The sequence below is a fragment of the Vicugna pacos genome, chromosome 3 (genome assembly GCF_048564905.1).
Source record: "Vicugna pacos chromosome 3, VicPac4, whole genome shotgun sequence".
Lineage (NCBI taxonomy): Eukaryota > Metazoa > Chordata > Mammalia > Artiodactyla > Camelidae > Vicugna > Vicugna pacos.
This window is the reverse complement of record NC_132989.1, coordinates 71,903,363-71,922,048: the sequence shown is the minus strand read 5'-3', so window position 1 is coordinate 71,922,048 and position 18,686 is coordinate 71,903,363.

Genomic DNA, 18,686 nt, shown 5'->3' with positions numbered 1-18,686 from the left:
CTGTTTCTCCTTCATTTCTGCATTCCCTCCCTTCCCTGATTAGTAACTGTTTGAATCTACCCTTTGGAACTCAGAGAAGGTCAAGGAGGCTGAAAGAAGCCTATTTCCTACAAACAAGAAACGGGGGACACAGAAGGGATTCGTATCAGGGAGGATCCCACAGGGTCCTGCTCTGTTCAGTCAGATCCCTGTTCCAGACCATCTTCCCAGAGAAGACAGATTATTTTTTCATTCACTTTCCATCAGTTGGTTGTCAGGTGGGGCCCAAACATCCAGCCTCGTCCGTCCATTTTGTCATCTGTGCCGGTAATTGCTCCCATTTGCCTAGATGTGAGACTCGAGGCAACACAATCCAGTTTATTCCACATAGTCCTCCTTCAGGGGGCTGCTGCTCTGCTATTAATTACTTTCTGTGTCTCTTTCCCCTGCACATCGATAGTGCCTCATTCAAAACCTACTGTAAAGATTCTGTCACAGATAAACCCCCCAAACGCTCACAGCCCAGATGTGATCAAGGTTTATTATTTTTCGCTTAGAGCAGATTCAGTATATATTCCCAATCGGCAGCTGGCTCTGCTTCAATATGAGACACAGGGGCCCAGGGTGGCTCGGCCACCTGTCTCACATGGCCCTTCTGCAGGAACCCAGCACAAGGAGAAAGAACATGGCAGAGCACATCTCGGGTGTTGGAGGGCCAGGCCTGGGCAGGGGGCCTATCACTTCTGCTCACATTTCTTCAGTCACAAGAACAAACGGAATCACGAGGGACCACGACGAAGAAGGAGGAGGGAACGGCTTGGTGAATTGGGAGCTGGTCTCTGCCCCACCTCTGCTCTAGCCCCGAGGCAAGGCGTAGCTTTCTAGCACCTCCCATCCCCACCCACTAGGGACTCTCAGGGCCTCCTGCACCAGGACTGGACTGGAATCATGTCTACCCTGCATACCAACCCTGGTCTCTGGGGGAATGAATGGATGAGTTTCAGCCAGATGAGGCAGAGTGTAGACATATCTTATGAACCTTGGACCTCTGGCTGCGAGGACAGACTGTGAGGTTCAGCAGATGTAGCTGTCAAGGTCATCTTTTGCACACTGAAAAAGGATTCTTGTCTTTTCTAATTATAAAAATAATATGTGCTTGTTGTAAAAATTCAGAAAAATGATGAAAATATTTTAAGGAAGGAGATTAAAAACCACCCATAATCTCTTTCCCCAAGAGATACTAACATCTTATACAATCTGGTAGAATTCTTACATGCATGTAATTTAAATTAATTTATGTCTGCAAAACTGAGATCATACTGTAAGGTATGTAGTATTTTTCAATTTGATTTTTTACTTAACAGGATACATTATGAACATCAGCACATGTAAATAAAAGTAGATTTGTGTCGTAATTTTTGGTTATATATTATCTGATCCTACAGTGACCCTCAGAGAAGGGGATAAAAGTACAATTATTTTTGGAAGTTGGGACTATGCAGACTATGATGAGAGGATCAGAGGAAAATGACCTTTCTTGGGGCCTCTGCCTACAGCTGTGCACAAAGGTGCTGGGCCAAAGGGAACCCAAGCCCCTGTTCCTCTCACCAAGCTCAGTGTTCACCTGAGGAGGAGGGGCTGTTTTCTGATTGGTCTGCCAAACAGGATGCCTTCTTCTGGTTGGTCTGCGGAGAGCAATGATTCTGAATAGCCTTGGGCAAGTCGTTTACTCTTCCTAGATGAGGAGGACTTTTTGTAGCTGTCCCCTTCCCACCAGGGAAGTGGGATGTAGCTTTGCTTCACTTTTCTCACCCTTAGAATGGGGCTAGTAATCCCCATGGAGGATTTCTCTAAGAATGAAAAGGGCAAGTGTTTTGGGGATGCCCAGCAGCACTGTGTTTGAAACAAGCCATCAGTCGCTCAGTACACAGCAGGTGCAGCCAGAGGAGAGCTGGCTAGTAAGTGGATACCACTGAGCGAGGCGGTTAAGGGGGTTGTGGCCTGTCCTCAGGAGGTGCACAGCTAGACGCCTTCCGGTTGTGTGACCTTGAGCAGGTTGCAAACTACTCTGAGTCTCAATTTCTGAGCTGGTAAAATGAGGCTGTTGAGAGTTTAAACTAGATACTCGGGTGACAGACTAACATGGTAGTTAACACAAAGTGCTTCAGACACTTTCAAATCCAGAACACAGCATGTTGATTCTCTAACAGCACTTGTGCATCTTAGGGCAAAAGTATTCCAGACTTACTGGAACAAGAGTGGGACCTGTTATAAAGGAACATTTGGCCAAAAATCAGAGATACACCCTGCTCCCTGCCAGACCCCAAATGTACTCATAGAATCTTATTAGGTAGCAGGTGGAAAGATTAAGAACTCCAAGAAAAGGGATCAGGCTGAAGGGATTTTCAAGAAACTCTTTTAAGTCACATTTCTACTCAAGAGATTATTCAGTAGAATTGCTCAGTCTTCTGCTGGTGAGACAGCTTGTCCCAAATAATTTCAAAGGTCCGAGCAGATCTGCAGAAATCCTCCCCTCTGAAGAGGTTCTCAGAGAAGTAGGTCATTGAAGGTCATGCTCTGTGGACACAGGCTCGGAACAGTTGCTCTCTCTGCAATGTGACCAGCCTCCATTACTGCTTAGGAGGATGACGGACAGAGGTGACAGCCAATTGTAGCCCTTCCCTTCCATTTGGCACAGAGAGGCACTGCCTCTTTTCAGAAATGGAAGTGTTACAAAGTAGCCAGCGTGCCAGAATTATCATGAGGTCGAGTAAGACGTATAGAGTGATGACTTCACTCTCTCCCCTTCTTCCACCAGATGTAAGTGATCTAGAGGGCATAGAATGGTCCAAGCTCACAGTCGCATGAGCTCCTGACGGCGGGTTTCCAAGGCTGCGTGTTCACAGAGGGAGGAAGCATTGTAACTCTGCAGCTGATCGAGCAGGATTGTCACAGGGTTCCTGTCACAGGACCAGCCACATGACTGCTCCACAGTGACTCTGATGTATGCTCAGGGTTGAGAATGAGAGATTAAAGGCTCTTGGATGCTCAGGACGGTCCCATTCTGGGCTGTGTCCTCCTTTAGCCAAGTGCTTTGCTAGTCTCTGTCACACAGACGTTCTGTCCCTTCTGAGAAACTGCGACCTCCATGGGGCCAGATGGCATTGTTCCTGCTGGGCTCCAGATGTCTGGTGTTTACCCTGGAGCAGAGCTGGAGTCCCCACTGTTACGTAAGCCAGGGGCACTTACAAATGTGACATTAGCTAGAGAATATTTGCTAAGCAAATTAACAGTGTAAATAAGATTAGCGGGAGGCAAGGAAAGTGGGTTTAAATGTTAAAATGCCCGAGGACAAACTGTGTTTGAGCATCTTAAAAGTATCCATGAATACTTCAGTAATTTAAAATTAGTTGTGCACACATCATTCCTATTCCACCAGGCCATGCTTTATGGACCTGTGTGTATTTATATGTGTAGCTCGAATAACGAACCAGCTGCTTTCCCACTGTTCGGCAATCTCCATCTGCATCTCAAACATCATCAGCGTACCAGCCCATGGATTCAAATGAAATGCTGTGACTGCTGCTGCCCGTGTCTCGGAAACCCCAAACTCGTACTGTTCACATGGGACCTTCCGTGGTCCCCCCACGGATATATGGAACTTCTCACAGAGTGACTTACATCCATCTGTGAGTCAGCTTAGGGGCACAGGGCATTGCTCTCACTGCCTCTGCTCTCCACACTCAGCCTCCCAGGGCGCCTGCCACCCGCCGCCCTGACCTCTGCCACCTGGCCTTGGCCTGTGCTGTTTGCAGCTGCGGTGGCCTGCAGACCCTGCCCCTCAAAGCCACATTCCTGCCTTTGACCTGGACCCTTTCCAGAAGACCTCTGCCTGGCCCAGGTTCGGCTAATTCACCCTGGCCGCCACCAGTGCTATCACTCACCACAGTCTCCTATAAATTCACAGTCTCCTGTAAGTTAGAAAGGAAAACATTCTCTCCCAGCATGTCCCCTTCGGATGGGGTGGAGGGGTGCCCCACAGCACGGTTCCTGGCGCCCTGGATTCATATGAGGTTTATTGCAACACCTGTCAGTTCACACACCCAGCTCCTGCTCTTCGAGGAATGAGCAAACGCCCCCAGGGCAGCAGGGATGGGAAGATGTCATACCTAGATGCCATGTTGCATGTTCCAGAAACATCTATCGTTTCTGGAGGGAGAAATATCTAGCAAATCCCACAATCAAATACATATTTAGTAATCTCAATTTTTCACTAGGCCGGACTCTTGTTATTTATGAATTTATTTGAGCATTTTCTTCAATTAGTCTACATCAGTGAGGTCATGCACTTCCTAAGTTCATCTATTTATAAACTTCTAACATAGGAGCACTAATAGAAAAACCCAAGAGGGTTGGAATAATATTTTGAAAAATTCAGGTGCATATTTTCAATTGAGATAAGAATTTTTAAAACTGAAAATGATCAGGAATGACAAGCACTTGGATGTGAGATTATTTATTTAATACAAATAACCCCAAAGCCAGAGTGACTAACATATGTAACATAATAATATGTCTTTATGTATTTTTCTAAAGACTCTTAATTCCAAGTTTTCTCCAATTTCCCAACTCTTTATTTAGAGAGCAGTTCCAAGAGAACTGTAGAAAAATAATTAGGTTGAAGTCTTTGAGCGCCACCTCTGCCCCATCTCTCCCCCTAAAGAAAGCTTTTCTAGAATACTTAAGAAGCCAGGAAAAGAGTTACCTAGACTGTGTTTTGGATTCTTTGGTTTTGCTAGCTACAGTGTTGCCAACCAGATTTTATCTTTGCCTTTGGTTTCAACGGTCACCTATATGAAAATGATGCTGTGATTTCTAGCTCCAGCTCTGACTTCTGCTGAACCTGGATATGCAGCTCTCCAGAGCCACACCTAGTCCTTTCCCCCTTTATCTGAAACACAAGATCTGAAACCAAATTCACTCATTTCTTTTTTTCCCAAAGAAAATCCTGGTCTGTTTCTGGACTTGTCCATTTCCATCAATCATTCTATTTTGTAATTTCAGTTACTATATGAAAAGTTTTCAAAGGATTGGGAGCCTTTAAATTTTTTTTCCAGAACTGGAGCCTTTTTTAAAGAGATTTTTTTTTTCTTTTCCCTAGCACTGAGCTGGAAGTGTTTCCATTTCTCTTATTTTCTGTGGGAAGCAGCAAAACCAATGGACAAGCAGATGCCATGGTGGCTTCAGGACAAAGCGTGATGGAAGGAAGCTACCATCTCTGTTGGCTGGGATGAATGGGCAAGGAGTCCAGCACCACATGCCATTTCAGAATAAGGTCAATGGTCTAAAGTTATTGCTCTCTCATTCCCAGCAGCCCAGGGGAGCAGGATGCGGGCATGGTACCTCTGATGGATGTGATGCAGTGTTTCCAGCCAGCATGGCCACGTGCAAATGGGCACTGAGAATGCAGATGACATCACCAAGCGCAGCTGCTGCCACGTCCACCTGGGGGTTTTGCTCACAGCCTGGCTTACACTGGGCACGGTAGCTGGCTGGGCCTGAGCACATTCTGTGCTTTCTGATCTTCTCCAGACCATGCTTTGCTTCTCCCACCCGTTTACCCCCAAGTGGGAGGCTGCAGCTGCTGCTGCTGCTTACGGCCTGTTTCCACGGTCTCTTTCCAAGCCAATGTCAAGAGCGAGAATGTGGACAGACAGCTGACACTGGCTGGCTCTTTGTCTTCTTGTTGAATGGAACATATTAGGGGGCAGCTGAACTATCTTAAGTTTTCTTTTTATAGTATTCTTCCAACTTCCAAGTTTCTCTTAGTGGCTGAAAGCACAGACTCTGTCGCCAGGATTTCTGCGTTCCAATCCTGTCTCCACCATTTTACAGGCTGTGTGAAAATTGAGAATTACTTAACCTCTCTGTGTCTCAACTTTTTCATCATATATATTGTAATAATAGTGCTTATCTCAGAGAATAATTAAGAAAATCAAATAAATTAATAAATGTAAGGAACTTAGAATACTGCTTGACCTGTGTAATAAATGCTACCTTATTATAATTTTTATTACTGAAAAGATGTTCACTCCACAGCAGTGATCCATATCATGATGGAAATTCTATCATTTCTAAGAGAGGTCTTTATTAACAATAGCAAGCATGTGTTAAACACCTTGGTTTTAAGGCAGGGCATTCACTATTTCACTAAACCCTGTGAAACAGACAAAAGCAGAGGTGGTGGTTACATCCAACAGAGGAAACTCAGAGAGTTTCAATGGCTTGTCTAAGACCACAGAGTGTGTAAGTACAGAGTCAAAACTTCAAATCCTTTTGACTCTGAATTTCATACTTTCTCTACTATATCAAGTTGCCTCAGTTTTTATTGATCTGTTCAGTCAGTATCTGTTGAGTACTGACTTGATGCTAGCGCAGGAGAAATGGAATTGGGTGTAATGAAGAAATGGCCACCAACAGAAAGACTCAAGTAGACAAAGGGACGTACAGCCCTTCACTCCGGAGATGTACTCCTCAAGTGTGTAAAATTTAATTGTCGTAAGTTGAATAATGGATTGGATCCACTTACTATTTACAGAACCTTCTTTAAGAAGGTGGCCACCTAAATCAATCAGAGTTTGGTCAGAAAATCAGAAAATCATTCTAAACATTTTAGCAGGAAGGGATTTAATAGTAGGAAATACATGCCTCTAAAACTATCGGAAGGGCTGAAGGTGTGAAAGTCACAGGGATCCTCGGCTGCTTTCAGGAGATCACAAATTGCCTCTAGCAGGCTCTTCAGAAAATGGGCATGTCACAGGAATTCACCGGGAATCCACTGCAAACCTCCCTCACCTCTTTCCATAGTTTGCCTACAGCTTCAGGAGGGAAGAGATGGCTGATTCTCTTCCACCATGGAAATCTCATATCAGTGCCTTTCATTGGCTGCATCTGAACAAGAACCCTGATGGCAAAGGAGTCTGGGAAATGTAGTTTCTAGGCTTCTAACTCTGATATGGGAACAAGCTTAGAAGGGCAAGGATGTTGCTGGGTACAATAAGGACTATATAACACTCTTCGCATTGACTTGTCAAATGCCTAATGATGGGGATGATTCTTGTCTTCAGGTCCAGGAAGCTAAATATTGTTTAAAGGAGAGCAGTGTCATCACTGTCTAGTCCCACCCATGTAAAAGAGTGGAAAGTTTTTCCTTGTCACCATCTTAATGGCATTAAAACCCCCACAGAGGCTGTTTGAGCGTATTGCTTTCAGGCAGTTGGTCCCATATAAAGGAGGATGTCTGCCTGAGTCTCGGGAACCTTGGAGTTCAGGATGTGTCTTGTGTTGGATGGTGAATATGTGTCTGATTTGCAAGCAGCTGTCAGGAGAAAGCCCTTGCACTGTGCACCACACATGTGGCTTCTCAGCCCCAGTGATGGGTCGTAGTCCCTGGAATGGAGATCTAGAAACAAGCCCCTGATCTCTGTGCCATTTGTGCTGATTCTCTCTTAATGCTGATTCTCTCCTCTCTACAAGGTGCTTCCACCTGAACCCAGTCTTCTGGTGCATATGCTCCATCCCACTCTCCTCCCCAGATAGGAGTCATTAGCCAAGGTCTCTATCTTCTTTCTGATTCCAAGCTAACACAATGCCAATTTCCTTTCAGTTCTCAAGGGCGTTTCCTCTCTTGACCAAACCTGCTCTAACAAATAAAAAATGTTGGCTTTCAGAACAATTGTTTCTGGTATGGACTGCAAGAGCTCACTTTGGAAGTCAAAACCTATGCATCAAATATTTCTCTCTAAAAATATTTCCAAAAACAGACACATAGATATATAGTCACTTGATTTATGACACAGGCACAATGAGGAAAAGATGATCTTATATTTCATAAGTCGTGTTGAGATAATTAGATGCCTATATGAAAAAATTAACCTTGACCCCTACCTCACTCCAAAATATTCACTTAGGGTTGACAGTAGCTTTAAGTATGAAACAACTGAATAAATATTCTAAAAGAAAACAAAGGAGAGTAGCTTCATGACCTTGACATAAGCAACAGGTTTTAAAAATAAGGACACAAAATGGACTAACCACAAGAGAAAAAGCTAAAAAATTGGACTTCATTAAGATTAGAACTTATGTCATGAAAAGGCACCAGTAAGAGATTGCAAAGGTAAACCACAGCCTGGAAGAAGACATGTACAATATACGTGATTGATAAAAGACCGACATTCATGATATATAAAGAATTCCTATGAAGCAATAAATTTAACTAAATTTAAATATACAGAGAGAGAGAGTCTTGAGCAGGCACTACAGGAAAGAGAATATATAAAGGGCCAGTGACTATATGAAAAAGTCTTCACTATACTAGTCATCAGGATAATACAAATTAAAACCACAATGAAATACCATCACACACTTGCCAGAATACTAAAATCCTAAAAAGATGGACAAAACCAAGTGTTGGCAAGGGTGTGAGCAGGTGGAACTCTCACGCATTGCTGCTGGGAGTATAAAATGGTGTGAGCACTTTGGAAACTACTGGTCGGTGTTATCTAGTTAAGTCAAGCACATGTTGTTTTCCTAGATTCATATCCAAGGGAAGTAAATGTTTACATCCAGCAAAAACATTCACAAGGAAAGCCCATAGAAGCTTTATTCATAATAGTCAAAAACTGGAAATAACTCAAATACCATCAACAACAAAATGGATAAATAGAGATATATGTGTGTGTATATATATATATATATATATATATATATATATAATCACAAGATTTCAAATGGGCATATAAAACATTTCAATGATTTAATGTATGTGAACTAGAAATGGATTTTATTTAAGAAAAGAATGAGGGAGGGATAAATTGGGAGTTCAGGATTTGCAGATACTAACTACCATGTAAAATAAACAGAAAGGTCCTATGGTATAGCATAGGGAACTATATTCAATACCTTATAATAACCTAGAATGAAAAAGAATATGAAAAGAAATATATATATTTATAACTAAATCACTATGCTGTACACTAGAAATTATCACAACATTGTAAACCAACTGTACTTCAATTAAAAAAAAAAGAATGAACTGCTCTATCAAAAAACAGAGGTAAATGTCAGAGACACTATGTTGAGTGAAAGAAGCCAAGAAAAAGAGTAGATACTCTAAGACTGCATTTATATGAAGTTCAGGAACAGGCAAACAGATCAATGGTGATGGAAAGTAATATAGAAGTTACCTCTGGAGAGTGGGTGGGTGTTGACTGGGAAGGGGCCAGGGAGCCTTCTGGAGTCTGTGGGAATGTTTATGTCTTGATCTGGGTGGTGGTTCCGTGCATATATACACTTGTAAAAATCCACTGAATTATGTTCTTGAGATGAGTGCACTTACTGTAGGGATGTGATACCTCAGCTTAAGAAGAAGGGGAAAAGAGCCTATTTGGAGACTTTAAAAGATAAACATCAAATACTTCTGTCTCTTTTTCCCTTCTTGTAACAATTTAAATTCTCCTCCAAGAAATGTGTGTACCTCTGACTTGGGGGAGGCCACAAACAGGACAGTCTGGAAGAGAAAGGAGCTCACATTTGTTTTTTGAGGCTGTTGCTGTTTTTCTTCTGTCGTCTGTTACCTATGGCGAGACATCTGTGCCCCAGGACAGGGGGTGGCAGGGAGAAAGAAGAAAACATCACTGATTGGGCCGCCCTGTAGTGCTCTGGCACCCAGCATCGTGCTGTACACACGCAGTAGTAAATCAACACTTGCTAATTCTCTGACGGAGTCTTTCTAAGCAGATTGGGCCCCGGGTAAAGCCCAGAGAAACAAGTGTGATTGGGTGAAGGTACACATGCTTCTTTCACAGCTCCCCTAGAGTGGGCCTCCCCCTTGGAGGCAGAGATGGGAGCTGTGCTCAGAGCAGCCCCTCTCTCTTGGGTGAGCGCCCAGCTTCCCTTTGGTCAGGAGAGCTCGCTCCTGATGGAGACCCTGGGATGACCTGCCTATTGCCTCGCTAGCCTGGCAAAGTCTCTCCTATTTCAAACTTCCCGGCAGGCCTCCCACTTGCCCTGATGCTTTCCTTGGTGGTCTCTGAGTAAATTAGACAGGCTACATTTGAACAATCCAGCCATCAGCAGACAAGCTCATCTCAGTCTAGCCACAGACTTACAAGTACCTGCACTTTACATTTTGGGCGATCCAGCCTGTGTCTATAGAAATGAACGCCCCCTCCCATGAACTCCTAATAAATATCTGGAAGATCTCAAGGCATGAACCTTGGCTGACCCACTTGTGCACATCTTTAAAATCCCTCCCTTCCACACTTCTGGGGAGCTGGGCGAGTGGTCTGAAAAGGCTTGAACACTTTGGTGAACGATAAATTCAGAGAACTGTTAGTTTGGGGATTTGAGGAACAGATTTCAGGAAGTAGCAAGGAATAATCATGTTTTGGGTCATTTCATCATTGTCCATTCCCTAGAGTTTACATATGTTCTCTGCCTGGATCTCTACAGCTCTGCATTTCCTGTTGGAAGGAACGAAACTGAGTCAGTATTCAATTTGCACATGATATTAATCAAAATTTTATTCTAAGTGACAGCTCTTGGTAATGTGGGGATAGCTCCTCTCTCTCAGAGATGGATTCTGTCTGTTTGAATGTGAATGTAAAGCAATGCATGTCCTTTCTGCATAAAGAATCATCGCATGAATACATACTTCTTTCCCATATGGTGTGTCTTTTCAGCCCTTGTTACGTGTGCCTTCAGAGGGACAGCAAGTAGGAGCTTTGAGCTGCATGACCACATTCATGTTATTTTAAGAATCTAAGGGTTTGACCTCAGCTCAGAGGCATACTTAAAATGGATAGGTTTTATGTCTTGCAGTTGTTAAACTGGGAATTCTTCACTCCATGAGTCTATTTCACCATTTCTATGGGATGGAATAAATGGTGATAGTGATAATTAGGCAAAGGATCATTCATTTTTCTCTCTGTAGAATTTACAGAATCTGCAAGTCTTGGGTTCTAGCCTAGAGGTAGAATCTTTTGGTGTTTGAACTTGTTTATTTTGGTCAAAAATATGACTACAGGGGAAAAGGGATGAGAGAATTTTTTGAACAACTTCCAAAAGCATCTTAGACATCAAAAGGGGTTATATGAAGCAACATTTTAGTGATTTAATGTAAATGAACCAGAAATGGATATATTGCATTTCCTTTAGAAGTACACAGGGCTTAAAATTAAAGGGGAAATGCTGACGGATAAGGTTTCTGACTTTATTAAATCACAGATGTCTCTAAGCCCAATTCTATGCTGGATAGGATTAAAACAGAATCGCTCCCTTTTCCTAAAAAGTAGTAATCTGTTATATTTTTAACTCATAGAATTCCATATTAGCCAACAGTGTTTCAATACAGATCGTCTCTACTCATTATTGAAAATACTTAGGCTGCCATGGTAACAATATAATTCATTTTTTTTCACGCTACATAGTGACATTATAGCAACTCTGAAAAAGACTGAAGTGTGGATATCAGCAGAAATCACAAGGACGTGTTTAAGGTGGAGTCTGCAAGCCTGTGGCCCACGGCCAATTCTAGTCTGCACTCATGTTTTATTTGGCCCAAAGAGCATTCAAAATGTTTTTGAATTATTTGCCAGCCAGCATTTCAATACTCAATTGATGTGATCAAAAGCTAAGATTTCTGGTTTCTCTGGACAAGCAGAAAATCTGGCTCCAGTGACCTCAATTGCCACCCCCAACCCCCACCTCACAGCGGGAACGCAAGCCAGGCTACCTCTTCAGAAAGCAAGTTCTCCAGTTTGCCACGGCCCCCTCCTGAGCTGCTTCAAGCAGCCACATCACCTGGTCCCTCTAGGCTTTGAAAGTGACCCAAACTGAAGAACAGAAGTAGAATACAACACTCTCTGAAAACTGCATCCTTCTTAAAAAGATAGGGAGCATTTCTGCTCTATGTTCTTCCAATGGAAAAGCAACTTTGGATTATTCAAGGTCTGAATAACTCTCAAATGCAAGTTCTTTACCGACACTGTATCCCAGATGTCCCAGTTTCTTGTTACAGACCAGTCATCATAAGATCAGGAGACCCACAGGGGACCACACCTCTGGTCCACACTTTAGCTCTTGATTCAGCCATTGAAAGAGGTGGCTCTTGAAACCAAAACTGAATTATGGAGTTGACTGTAATAATTATTTTTCCAAGTTCTGTCCTTAGCCACTGAGAACTGGGAGCTACACATCCCACTGGGATATTTAAATATTTACTCTGGCATCTCTGATAAACACAAGGTAGCAATAAATTCTGTTGGCCCACATTTCTGATTGGTGTAGACACTGTCCTAAGGAAGACCAGATAATAGGATCATGGATGGCCAGGACCAGTCACCTGTTATGGCCACAGAAAATACCCTTAAATCAAGTCAACCACCTTGCATAAGTAAACTGCTTATTATAAGGAAAGAAGAGGTTAGACAGTGCACCTGAATCGCTATGCAAACCCATCATTACCATGAATAAATAAGTAAAAACACAGTTGTGAGCAGAGAGGTGTCATTTATCCTTGCTTCCTAACCTTGACTTGAGTAAAATGGCTAAGACTATGCCATATGTCCTGTCAAAACTCGTAAGACAACCACTAATTACATCCTAGAATCAGTTTGCATGATGGAAGAATGACACTGCCACTGGGTTATGACTTGTGACACTTGCGTCAAGCTGACATGTGATTTCAGTAGCTCCCAGAGCAAAAAACAAAAGTTGATGCACAGAGTTTGTTAAACCTCACTTTCCTGGCATGCCAAGAGTCACCATTCGGTCACAGGCTCCTCTCTCCCCAACTAAAACAGAGGCAGACGAGACTCACCGTCAGCGCCGACGTGAGAGGATACAGCTATCTGCTCCGCTGTGCTTCTTCGTCTTTCTTGTGCTCAAATCTGACCACTAGTGCTCCTCAAAAAGTTCTTTGGAATTCCCACTTCTCTCCACTGTACAAAACTCAGTTCAGGGGCAGGCCTTGCTGTCTCTGCTCGATGAGAATGCTGGGGCGGGGCAGAAAGTTGGGTGTGGAGGTGAGTCCCTGAGGAGGCGGGTGGTTGTGATGTGCTGTCATAATTGATGACATCTTTTTGCTTCCCCATTCTAGATTTATTCAACAGACATTTATTGACTCTATACTCCAGGCCAGATATAATTCCTGAGCCATGGGATTTAAATTAACTAATCATCTATTTCTCCATATCTCCAGGGGTGGAAAATGAAACCCTCACTCCGCCACCCTTGTTAGTATATGATCTTCCCCTCAGTGGTGTACTTAGGCATGGCTGCTCGATGAGATTCCTACTTATGCACAGCATATCTATTGACTTAACAGTGCTCATCAATTTTTTCTTTTCTGTTACAGAAAATGCTTTTCAAGAACATATCATGGATAGCAATCAAATCATCATTTAGAGTACTTTTATTTCTTTTTCAAATGAGTTAAATTAGTAGGAATATTTTGGTAGGTATCTTGTCCCCTCATGGAGAACCAGGATAATCTCTTTGTTATTTTAAACACTTTGTCTCACCCAGATGTGTAGATTTGTTCCTCTGTGGTTACCAGTTCATAATGTAGGAGCTGGGCATACCTCAGGGATGATGTTTTCATTGTCAGCTCTCCTGGTCCATCTTAGTGGTCACCATAGATGTCCAGAGTTGCAGAAGGATCTACATAAGATAAGAGGTTCCAGCCCATTGAGCTACCAGCTGAGGAGTCAGATAAGGAAGCTCAATGCTGCTGTCATGGTGCCCCCACTTGACAGGGACATCATAGCATCGTGCTGGTGCATGTGACTCTGCCTCCTCATGGTTCAGATCTACAGGGCCTGACCTTAATGATGCTCCTTGGGCATCTGTAGGACTTTCCAACAAAGACACATTGCAGGGCCCTCCTATAACTCAAGTGCACATGGAGAGAAAAAGAAAATTGTAGGAGACATTGGGCATCAGAAATTTGGACACAAGAAAGACTAAGAGAAGAATGAGAGAAGAAAATTCTTCTACTCTTCTCTCAGGATGGATGCTCGGTTACTTTGAGATGCAGTATGTTGACATGAGATCTGATGTACTATGAGGTTATAGTGAAAGCTAATCACTAGCGATTTTGGTTAAAGCTGAACCTTATAGAGAAACAAGATGCATAGAATATTGATAGACCATTGACATGTGTAACTGAGTGGAGAAATAAGTATTAATTTGGACCCCAAACTCAATCACTTATCCTTGTTTTCATGAACATACCTTTTGCTAAAAAAAAAAGTCACATAAGTGCAGTTGAGACAAATGTGCAGATGAGAGGCCCCGGAAGCATTTTCCATACCACACAGCATGAAGAGAACGAACGCATTCAGCACATTTCAGCTCTGCTGTCCACATCCCCAGCTTTAACCCTGTGCAATAGTCTGGCCAGCTCCCAAGAACTAGGCTTAATTTTTACCCTTGAGTATAAATTAGTCCAGCACACTGACTGCAGGGCTCCAGAGCGCAGCTCAGACTCAGCTGGCCTGAGCCCCACCACGCATGCAGCCAGGTCTCTTAAGCCCACCAGCTAATTAAGCTCACTTCCTGAAGGGAGAATTCCAAATGTACAGAGGTCGAGTAATATAAGTGAGATGCTACTGAGATGGTAGGTGAGAGCAAGGGTCATACCTCCTCCAGAAGTCTGATATGATTTATAGTCTAATAAGTACTCATTTCTTTAACACCTACAGACATAACTCATATCTAAAACACAGAAATTACATGAAATCTTTATCTTTTATTGAAAAAGTCTATTAAAGGAAACAATTGTGTTTATCTGATTCAGCCAAAGACAATGTTCCACCCCAAATTGTTTCAGAAGCATTAGGCGAGTTCATGTGAAATACAGCTAGATTAATCACTCATTTTATTGGGGGGAAACTAAGACATCATCCTGACGGTGTGACCTTCTTGCACAGCGGGAAATTCAAGAGTAGAATTACAGTTGGAACAGAAAAAAACAATTATATGGAAAAGAAGCTCTGTAACCAGCAAGACACCTTGAAAAGCATCTGAAACATTGCCGTTAGGAAATAGTGTAGAAAAAAAAAGGACCATCAACAAAATAAGGGCCAGGGATTTGGGGAAGACATCAACTACTTTCCATTGGTACGATTTCACACTAGCAATCATGTGAAACGTGCTGATGGCTTTTTGTTCTTGTGACAGCCTCAGAAGGAAATACGAACATATGGCTTAGCATTAAAATTGATCAGAGAGACGCTGATGATGCGGTGTCAGCTAGAGGAGAGAATTAAGTGGCAGCCTACAAAAGCCCAGTAAATGTCACTGCAGATAACAAGAAGTCTAACTGGGGAAAGGACCCACTGAGCCTTTCTGCAGAGAGTGGAAAAGGGAGAACTTGTACTGTGAAAGGAAAGGTTAAACACAGCTTAAGTTTCATCAATTAGAGAAGGAGACTGAAACCAGTAAACTGAGGTGATGGAGATGAATTGGAAAAAGTGGATGAAGAAGAAAATACTTGGATTCCCAGCAGAGCAGCCGTCGGTAGGCTGAAGGATAAACCACGAAAGGTGCTGCCTGCCTGGCACATGCTGTGTGAAGGGACAGCGGGGTGGATGGCTGTGGGATAGCTTGGCTGTGCAGGCCTCACCTGGGGGTGATGTGATGAAAGCAAATGATGCAATAAAACGTTTAAGGAATTGATGCACAGAGAAAATTAAAAATGCAAGGGGATACCTAGGCCAGAGAGAAGAAGGCTGATGAGTAGGTTTTTTGCAATTCCGTGGGTACTACCCCAGTATTGTCTATAGATTAAATCAACAGATTCACCCTAAGGAACGTTCTTTTTCAAATGTACACACATGGAAGCATGATGATATCAAGAACTGTGAGCAGTCTGAGATTTTACCCTATTTACAAGCTATTGAGTTAGCCTGCTGGTTTCATGGATGTTGGCAGAGGACACAAAGACTCCTGGGTCAGAGACATAGGACATTCTCTTACGTAATTATAGCAATAGAGTATTGTCATTTTCTTGTGTCAATGACCTGAGCCCCAGGTCCCATGGGGGTCACGGGAGGAGGGCCAGGCTACACCTTCTAGATAAGGTGGGTTATATTGTATGAATTGAATCTTGAGCTTAAGAAACCTGGATCATGGCAGTGGGCTGCAAACAAATCTTCCCCTTTCTCCAAAGGGAGACGTTATCTCTATCCTCCAAGTCTGATCTCTATACCGATGTGGTGTTTGTGAGATTCAGCCACATTGTTGCATGTGGTTTGGGACTGATTATTCTCATTGCTGTATAGTATTCCATTTGTAAACATTCCACAGCTTATTTCTTATCCATTCTACCATTGATGGCCATTTGGGTAATCTTCAGTTTGGGGTTATCATGAATAGTGTTTCTCTGAACCTTACAGTACATGTCTTTGGATAAACATAGCAATGAATTTCTGTTGGGTACATTCCTCTGGGTGGAACTGGGTGGGTCAGATGGGACGCTTACGTTTAACTTTAATAAATGTTGCCAAGCATTTTTCTGAAGTAGCTGCAGCAATTTACACCCCCAGGAATACGCGAGAGTTCTAGGGGCCCCACACCCTTGCCAGCACATGCTGTCTTCCATCTTTTTTGTATTCGCCATCCTAGGGGCTACAGATGGCTGTAAATGAGTGTTGAGCTCAGTCTGCTTTCAGCATGGAGCAACTTTACTTTTGCTCCCATCCATGCCGTCAAACCCTACTTTCCCATCATTTAATGGTGTCTTGAGAAACTCTCATAACTTTTAGGTCCTTTTCAGTTAGTAAAATTCAGTTTGCTTCAGTTTAAAATTTCACTCTATCCGATTCAGAGTTCTTTCCCTCCTCTGGTCCAGAGGAGTTTTGTGGCTTTAGAGGCTTGGAGTAGAGAGGCGTGTGGTCTTCTATTTACAGGCCACCCTCTCCTCTCTTGATTATGTTCTGGTTCTGATTTGGGGGCAGGAAATGTCTAAAAAGCATTTAGAGTGTTTTAAATGTCTTGCTAATTAGCTATGTGAGCTCGCATCATCTCCTGTTAGTTGTGGCTGCTTCTCTGGCTAGCCCTGGTTAATGGGGAATATATACAATGTTCCTAGTTCCTGGCACAGAGCTTCAAAGAGCCTTGGAATTTCCCGAGGAATAGGAATGTCTTTGTTATGCTAATGAGCTGACTCTGGTGGGCTCCTAGATCACTTCAGAGTGAAGGCTGGTCACCAGAAAGACTAAGCACATGGATTAGAGAGCTGGAAGTCTCAGCTGACCTGACTTCTGGGGAGGGGAGAGGAACTGGAGTTGGTGATGGAATGAAATCTCGTGGCCAATGATTTAACCGATTGTGGCTGTGCAGTGAAGCCCCAGTTACAACTCTAGACAGACTCCAATGCTCAGTGAAGCATCCTGGTTGGTGAACACATTGATGTGCTTGTAGGGTGATGTGCCCTGATTCCATGAGGTGAGGGCATACAAGGTCTGCATTCCCTTCCAGACCTCACACTACATGTATCCTTTATAATAAAACTAGAGTCATAAGTACCGTGCTTTCTTGAGTTCTGTGAATCATTCCGGTGAATTTTTGAACCTGAGGAGGTTGTGGGAACCCCCAAATTTGCAGCCAGTTAGTCAAAATTAGAGGTGGCCCAGGGACCCCATATGCAGCTACTATCTGAAGTAAGGACAGTATTGTTGGGGACCAGGTCCCTAAACTTGCAGTGTCCAATGCTACATCTGGTGGTTAGCATCAGAACTGGATTGCAATTCACCCCAGGTGAGGTGGAGACAAAACGCCTGGTTCATCACCAGTCCCCTCCACAGCCAATGCCCGGAGGCTTGTTCTGTCGTGCACTTGCAAGTTGAGTTCAACAGGTGCCTGTGAGGCCTCTCTATGACATGAAAGATCTAGTCCCCACCTGATCACTTCCACCTCCTCCAGCCCTCAACACAGCGGCCTGCCCATCAGCCTGTTGCTGCTGGAATACCCCGACAGCACACAGTCCTCTTAGGTGAGAAGTTAGGGTCCCTTTCTCTGTGTCCATGGGACCTCCAGGAACTTCACATGTGGGAGGGCAGACAGCTCCACCAGTGAACTGAGCGCCCTCCCGCTTTGCCATCCCTCTCGTGGTGGCACCGGGGCAGGGCACTAGGCCCATTGCTTAAACCCATGTCCGCTCTGGGACATGAAATGCCAGTCACCCCTTCCGGTAGGTACTCCAAAATCTTTACAAATAATTCCCTTGGGGCTTCCCCACTTCCCCCCTTGGATTAAGGAAGGGAACTGTGTCCCTGTCAAACACCACCCCTCCCCCACCCCCCAATTTAGGTTTCTAGCAACCGTCTCTTCCCATCTCTTTATATGGGCTGTGGAAGGGTTCTTTTTTTTTTTTAATTCTTATTTTTTATTGAAGTGTAGTCAATGTACAATGTTAGTTTCATGTGTACAGCAAAGTGACCGTTATCTTGACTGATGTGAGCAGGGCTGGCTCTGCTAGCTGTTACTAAAACCTGCAGGGAGATGCCCACCTAATGGAGAACCTCTTGTTCTCACCTTTGGGCCTCAGCCATTCTTCCTGGACAGAGTCCTCTTACAAATTAACAAACAAACAAACACACAAAATGCAGGTCAGATCAATCAACAAGTATATTTTGAACTTC